Source organism: Berghia stephanieae, chromosome 15 (assembly GCF_034508935.2).
Source record: "Berghia stephanieae isolate SIO BIC M18660-M18661 chromosome 15, UCSD_Bste_1.3, whole genome shotgun sequence".
NCBI classification, from domain to species: domain Eukaryota; kingdom Metazoa; phylum Mollusca; class Gastropoda; order Nudibranchia; family Aeolidiidae; genus Berghia; species Berghia stephanieae.
The window spans coordinates 20,906,535-20,914,422 of NC_088374.1; positions in this window are offsets into that span (position 1 = coordinate 20,906,535).

Below are 7,888 nucleotides of genomic sequence, written 5' to 3' on the forward strand. Positions count from 1 at the left end.
ATATATATATATATATATATCATACATGTAACTATATATATATACATTCACACGTCTGAATATATGAATAATGGCATGATGCAGTATTCCTTTTTAACGCAGTCAGATATAAGTGCATGTTAAATCTGAGTTCATTTCAGCCCTTTTCTATTGTGTATATTTAAATTTATCCTATCTCGCTAGGAAGATGGAGTATGAGTTTCTTCCATGGCTTTTTCACGAATTAAGGCACCTTTCAGTCGATTTAGCAACAAAAATCAACAAATTTGGGATTATAAATTAATCCCATTTGGAAAGGCCTTTTCTTTTCTTTAAAAATAATTGTGCGATCAAACATCATCTGGAACCAGAAAATAAATATAGTTATTTCTATTTTGTTAATTTCTCAATTCCTATTTTTTATATTATGAAATATGATTTGGAATAACATTGTTCCATACACCAAATGTTGATCTTTTATCATCGCGCACAGAATTACTGGCAAATCTAAAAATTTACAATACTATTTCTATTAGAATGGTAAATTGAAAACCTGTTTTAAATTACAGGTAATTTTATTTTCCGTTGAATCAAATAAATTGTTAATTATGTACTTAACTCTGACTCTTTTACTACATTTCATTATTAGAATAATGGAAAAATTCATTAATGAGAAGGTGGTGTCATGGCGATGTCAGGGCGATAAATATAGATGGTGGCACGGAAGACGTAGTCAATTCGTTTGGGTTAATTGTAAGGCATCTGATCGCAGTCGCGGATCTACTAGGCGGTAATCTTAGCGCAGACGACATTCAAGATTTAATTTGAACTTTGGCCGCCCTTTGTAACCACCGAGCATGCATGATGGCTCAAGATATTCGTCTCAATCTAGATCATTTCCACAATACACCAGTATAATAATTACGGTAGATGATTGTCAGTTCAGAATACCCATTATTTGTCCGAAATCACTGAGATTTCGTCATTTATCCTACTTAGGAGGCATCTGTGTCACTATTGAATAAAGAGTTACCTCCCTTTGTTTTGTTGTTTTTTTTACCCCAAAAAATATTTCTAAAGCCTTGAACTATAAATAGTACGGTAATTTAGCATAAATATATATTTTATATTTAACAAATAACATTATTTATATGGATCTGTCTTATTTATAAATTTTTATTAACATTCATTAAATTATTCACGAATCTTAATTTCAAATGTTAAATGTAAAACTACTAACTTTTCTGACATTGTCTTCATACATCACACATTTCTATTATAAGAATAGATAAAGTGAAAGGTAGTGTGTGTTTGCGTCCTCGTCTCTCACTCAATAAAAATATAAGTAATAGATTAGTTCATATTCGTAAATAGACGCTATACATTTCTATGATTTACTGATAACAAAAACATGAAACATAGCAGTAAACAGAAATAAATGTAACCTAAAATGTTTATATGACTATTCAAACATTTGTTAAGTGAGAACGGACCATCCAAATATTTTCTAAAAACAATATCAAAGAAACTCTGTGTGGTGTTTCACTTTGTTAGTAATGTATACGTTTCTGCTGGAAGCTCGAAGAAATAAATAACAATATAAAATTGAACGTACGCTTCATTTTAATGAATGGAAAGAACTAAAATGGACGTTTCGTTTTCCCCTTTATTAACAAAAAAGGGTGATTTTTATTAATAAAGGGGAAACCCGAAACGTTCATTTTATTTGTTTTTGTATATTAAATTGGAGCTTACATTCAATTTTACATTGCAATTCATTTTACACTTTGTTGGCAGGAAACTGAAATAAATTTTAATTCCAAATATTGCAGTTTTCCGTTCGGTTCCTGTTCGGTTCGTAAACTAATACGAGTGAGTTGCACTATGATAAAATAAGAGACCGACTGAAAGGAAATTTCTAATGGAGGGCAAGACGGACCGGAAAGGAAACGGAAAAATACACTCAGTTTACCGCCTAATAGCCTTTAATTCTTTCAAATATTACTGGTCTACCAGAAGTGTGTTAAAATAAATATTAAAAACGTTTGCCACTAGATCACCACTTATAATTCAGACGCTAATTGTTCCAATTAGGACACCCATTTGTTCTAATTTGGACACCCCCTTATTCCAATTTAGATATAAGGTTGTTAGAATTCAAACATGACTTGTTCGATTTGTTCTATCTTTATTTTTTATTTATTTTTTTGTCGTTGTTGTTTACTTGTTATCAATTTAAATTCTAAAAGTGTTAAAAAATTTTTTTATTTTTATGATGAGTTTTAATGTTTATAAGGAATCTGATTAGTTCGTGTTAAAGGCTCCATACACGCCCGGATTTGATCCTGGTTCAGACCCCGATCAGGCAAACCGGGGTGAAAACGCAATGTGTGTGGCCAAATACCTGGCCGATAAACCTAGGTACGGTCGATCGCTCGCAAAGCCCGTCTTGCTTAATATTTTTCGAGGCGATCGGCGATCGGGGGCGTAGCAGTATAAAAAAGTGGACAATTTTTTTTCGGATTTTCGCTGTTTTGACGTCAGATTCGTGATCAGCGTCGAATTTACAATAGGTTTGATACCAAGAACTATGTTTTTACTCCAAAAATTGATGAAATTAGAAATAAAATTTAATTAATATTGAGGCTATGTGGCCGACAGAACAGTGCCCCTCCCTGTTTTGTGGTATGACTCTCGCTTCCAGATCGGAAGGTTCAGGTTTCGAGACCCGCTCTAGGTGGCGCAGAGTTGAGTCCTTGGAAAATGCTCTTTACTCACATTTTTTCACCGTACTCAGGTGTAAAATGAGTACATGGCCGTTCGTTTTCTTTGTTAGGAAAACATGTCACATCGCCTGACAGGCGTCATGTCTCGTCTTTCAAGTTTAATATTGCTGTTGCCTTGGGACCCCTTGTAAAGCGCTTTGAGCACGTGAATATTGAGCCAAATAAATGCTGTGTTATTATTTTTTTTAATAATATTTTTATAAATGTTGCGCCAGGAAGAGGTAGATGGCAAAAAGTTTCGTTCTTGATCATCGTAAAATTTATAAAGGATTTCATACAAAATAAAAAATAGTTTTCATAATTTTCAATGTAATGATATAATAATATGCCAGTTCTTTTTTTTTTCCTCCTCACCCGTTGACGCGACATGACGGTCGACCTTGACACAGACATTTGGGATTGGCAGATGCCAAAAAGCCTTGACTACGTGATGACAGGGGTGGGCATTGTAACCTTGAATTATAATCAACAAACAACGCCCCCACCCCCCCCCCCCAAAAAAAAAATAAATAAAAAAAATAAAAAAGAACTGGGTGCGTGTGTATGGTGGTGGTGGGGGGGGGGGGGGGGTGTGAGTGCGAGTAGTCCCAAGGAGTACCCGTTTAACCTGCCACGGGAACACTGTCGATTTGTTTTATAAATAATAATAATAATAATAATAATAATAATAATAATAATAATGACGATAAATAACAAATCTTTATTGTCTACAAAATGGAAAAATTTCCGTGGTCTACGTTGCTTTTAAACTTAAATCGGATTGCAAATGTATTGATGTTATGCGTATTGGGAAAATACTTACGACATCTCCATCGGGGTATAACATATTAACACACAAAACTGCAAACTCGAACGTTCATTGTCTGATTGATATAACTTAGTGATAAGTTAATTATAAAATGCTGTCTAAAAGCAATAACAACGGGTTGACTAACGTCAAATTCATTCCTTCTATTGACGCTCTGTGTTAAATTCAAATATTCACAAAGTCCGCAAGCCAGAAATATCACTCCAGCCCAAAAATCTACATGGAACCTTGAACGTTATAGTCTGATATATTTTAATGAGAACTAATCATAAAAATAGGTGTCTAAAAACAATAACAATGAGATGAGTGACGTCAATTTGGTTCCTTCTATAAATATCCAAGAACTTTACTCACTCCATCCGCTCTCTCCTCCTTCAATACATACGAATCTATTCTCTCATCACTTTTTTGTGCGGCTATGCATGTGGTCTTGTGAAATGACACTCGCCTTTGGATCGGACGGTACTGGATTCGAGTCCCGCTCTGAGCGGCGCATAATTGAGTCCTTGGAAAAGGCTCTTTACTCGCATTCTCTCACCTTGTTCACTGTTAAAATGAGTACCTCGCTGTTTACAGCGTCGTCTCTGTCGGGAAAAACTGCAATATCGCTCAACAGTCATGTCTCGTCTAACATGTTTTTATGTTGGCCAAGGACCCTTATAAAGGGATTTGAGCACCTTTATTGAATATAGCGGTATATATAGCGCAAGTAAATTTCTCTCTCTCTCTCTCTTCTCTCTCTCTCTCTCTCTCTCTCTCTCTCTCTCTCTCTCTCTCTCTCTCTCTCTCTCTCTTATAGCTATTGCTACATATGATGCGAATATATTGGACGGTTATTGATGCTATGAGTTTAGGTAAAATGCTCACAACATCCACCAGTCGGAAATAACGTACCGTCACACAAAACTACGAGTAACCTTGAACGTTAAAAGTCTGATTGATATAATTTAGTGAGAACTAATTACCAAAATGACTGCCTTAATACAATAACAAAGTGTGGAATGATGTCAATTTCGTTCCTTCAACAGTCTAATTGATATCTAATTGATATAATTTAATGAGAGGTAGTCACTATTGTGAGCAAGACGAAAGATATAATAACAGACAGTAACTGGGATCGGTTCTGTCGGCCTCGCTATTAATTAAAATTTATTTCTAATTTCACCAATTTTTGGAGTAAACAAACAGTTCTTAGTATCAAACCTATTGTAAATTTGACGCTATCACGAATCCGACGTGAAAACAGCGAAAAACCGAAAAAGAAATTGTCCACTTTTTTATAATGCCACGCCCCCGATCGCCAATCGCCTCAAAAAATATCTCCCCATGTGTGGGCAAAAATCATCTGCGATAAACGCAGGGATCGGGTCACAGCGACAAGGTCATCCATACCGCGATCAGCGGATGTCGGCGTCTATGGGGGGTTTTAAATTAATTGGCCCACTTGCTGGAAATTGTCGTGAAGTGCCAGGTTTGAAAGTTATTTGTTGAGACTAGTGTTCATTTAAATCGGTCGATATTTAAAGGAGAAGTTTTTTTAAATACGTATATTTCCCGGAGTACGGTAGTTAACTGGTCAAAATGAGTTTTTTCTTTAAAATAGTTCATATTTTTCTTCTAATCATCTGGACTACTGATAAGTATTTATAACGTCCTTTTTATCTTCTTATATTTTTCAGATTGAAAATGGAGTTGGACACCGTGAAACATCATTTGATTCCTGACAAAAGTTGTGACATGTTTTATTAGTGTTGTCCTGCTGAATAAACCTGATTTAAAATGTTCTGACATTGGTTTATGTTTTCCTTTTTGTTTTTTCATTGTTTAAAGTTAATAATATTAATAATAATAATAATAATAATAATTAATATATATATTATTATTATTATTATTATTATTATTATTATTATTATTATTATTATTATTATTATTATTATATTATTATTATTATTATTATTATTATTAATTATTATTATTATTATTATTATTATTATTATTATTATTATTATTATTATTATTATTATTATTATATTATTATTATTATTATTATTATTATTATTATTATTAGTATTATTATTATTATTATTATTTTATTATTATTATTATTATTATTATTATTATTATTATTATTATTATTATATATTATATTATTATTATTATTATTATTATTATTATTTATTATTATTATTATTATTATTATTATTATTAATTATTATATATTTTATTATTATTATTATTAATATTATTATTATTATTATTATTATTATTATTATTATTATTATTATTATTATTATTATTATTATTATTATTATTATTATTATATTACTATTATTATTATTATTATTATTATTATTATTATTATTAATTATTATTATTTATTATTATTATTATTATTATTATTACTATTTATTATTATTATTATTATTATCATTATTATTATTATTATTATTATTATTATTATTATTTTTATTTATAGGGGGGGGTGGGTGGGTTAAGGAACTGGTGAGGGTTGGGGAGGGGGGGGGGGGTTAGTGTCTTCAAATTTAATGTCCCCTCTACATTGTTTCCAGGGTGCTAAATTTGTGAATTACTATTAGTTGTATGTATATAGACTATAATTAAATACTAAAATCAAATTATACACAATCCTTGTAAAATCCGTGTTAATATACAACTGCGGAACATGGGAACTGACTGGGGCCGAAGAGCAAAGATTAGACAGATTCCATAGAAAACAACTGAGAAGAGTCCTGAATGTACGATACCCCACAAAAATAAGCAATAAGATACTATATGAAAAATGTAATCAAAGACCCTTATCCATTGAAATACTGGAGGCAAGATGGCGGCTTCTTCGGGATATACTCAGAAGAGATGAAATTATACCAGCTAATAAAGCCATGAATACGTTTTTTACTCCATCTGGACACAAGAAATATCAAGGTAGACCACCCACGTCAATCGAGACCTAACTCCTTCTAAATAAAGAATTAAAATCAAAGGAAAAATGAAACCTAATGAACTTAGCATCCACAACAAAAGACCGTTAACTGTGGAAGGAAATGACACAGATGATTAGAGAGGCAGGCCGAGGTGTCCCGATCGGATGATTAGGAAGCGAAAGGCCTTAAGTCAATTAAGTCATATATATTATATATTATATATATTATATATATATATATATATATATGTGTATGTGTGTGTGTGTGTGTGTGTGTATATATATTTATCCGTTCTCGATTATATATATATATAATCGAGAACGGATAAATCGACATCGACGGCACCGTGGTAAAATATCGATAAAAAGCTTGATGTCGATTATCAGTCATTCAAAAAAAAGGGAAACAAATTAAATGATAACATGCGAGATAATAGCAAGGGAACTCAATATTGGTGATTAAAAAGGACGATTTTAAAATTGATTACGTTCATTTTATTTAACTAAGTCTGTTATTATGATTTGTCTCTGAAGGCAAAGAAAATTTTTATGGGCCTTGTCCTCAACACTGACAAGGACGTCAAATAGGGAATTTCCCCCGTGAAGTTGCTGTGCACAACAGTGTAAGGTCTTGGTAGCTACTATTGTGTTATGGGTGTAAACTGGTCCAATGTTACACTCTCCTCATCCGACTCTAAATCCGCAACAATTTAACGATTGTCCACTAGTATCGAGACAAAGTACCAGTAGTAGTGGCGTTGGCCTTGCCGATGCGAATATCGAAACCGAGAAGCTGAGAATTTGTATTGCATATATGAGAAATGAGAAAGTGATTTTTTTGGGAGGCGGAGAGGGGCTAAGAAATCTGCCTCATTTACCAACACTTAGACGCTGAGTGGACGTATGAAATATAACATACTAATATTAATTTTTAAATTTCTAGGAAACGTGCTCAAAGCGCTTTTGAATGTGTTCCAGTCAAAACCTTCACTTAACAAGTAGGACGAGACATGATGCCAGTTAGGGGATATTACAATATTTTCAGACGCAGACGACGCTGTTAACGACCAGGTACTTGATTTACACTTGAGGTTGGTGAGAGAATGTGAGTAAATATTCTTTCCCAAGGACTCAACTATATGCTGAACAGGACTCAAACCCAGAACCTTCCGATCCGAAAACGAGTATCATACCAAAAGACCACATAACAGAACAAATCGTATTAAATTACATGTTTATTTTTTTTTATAACCGTTGTGATCCTCACTCTGTCCAAATAGTTTAACATCTTCATCCCATCTACTCCTTAGGTGTGTTCACTTACGGAAGTTGAGCCATCCTCTCTCTCTCTCTCTCTCTCTCTCTCTCTCTCTC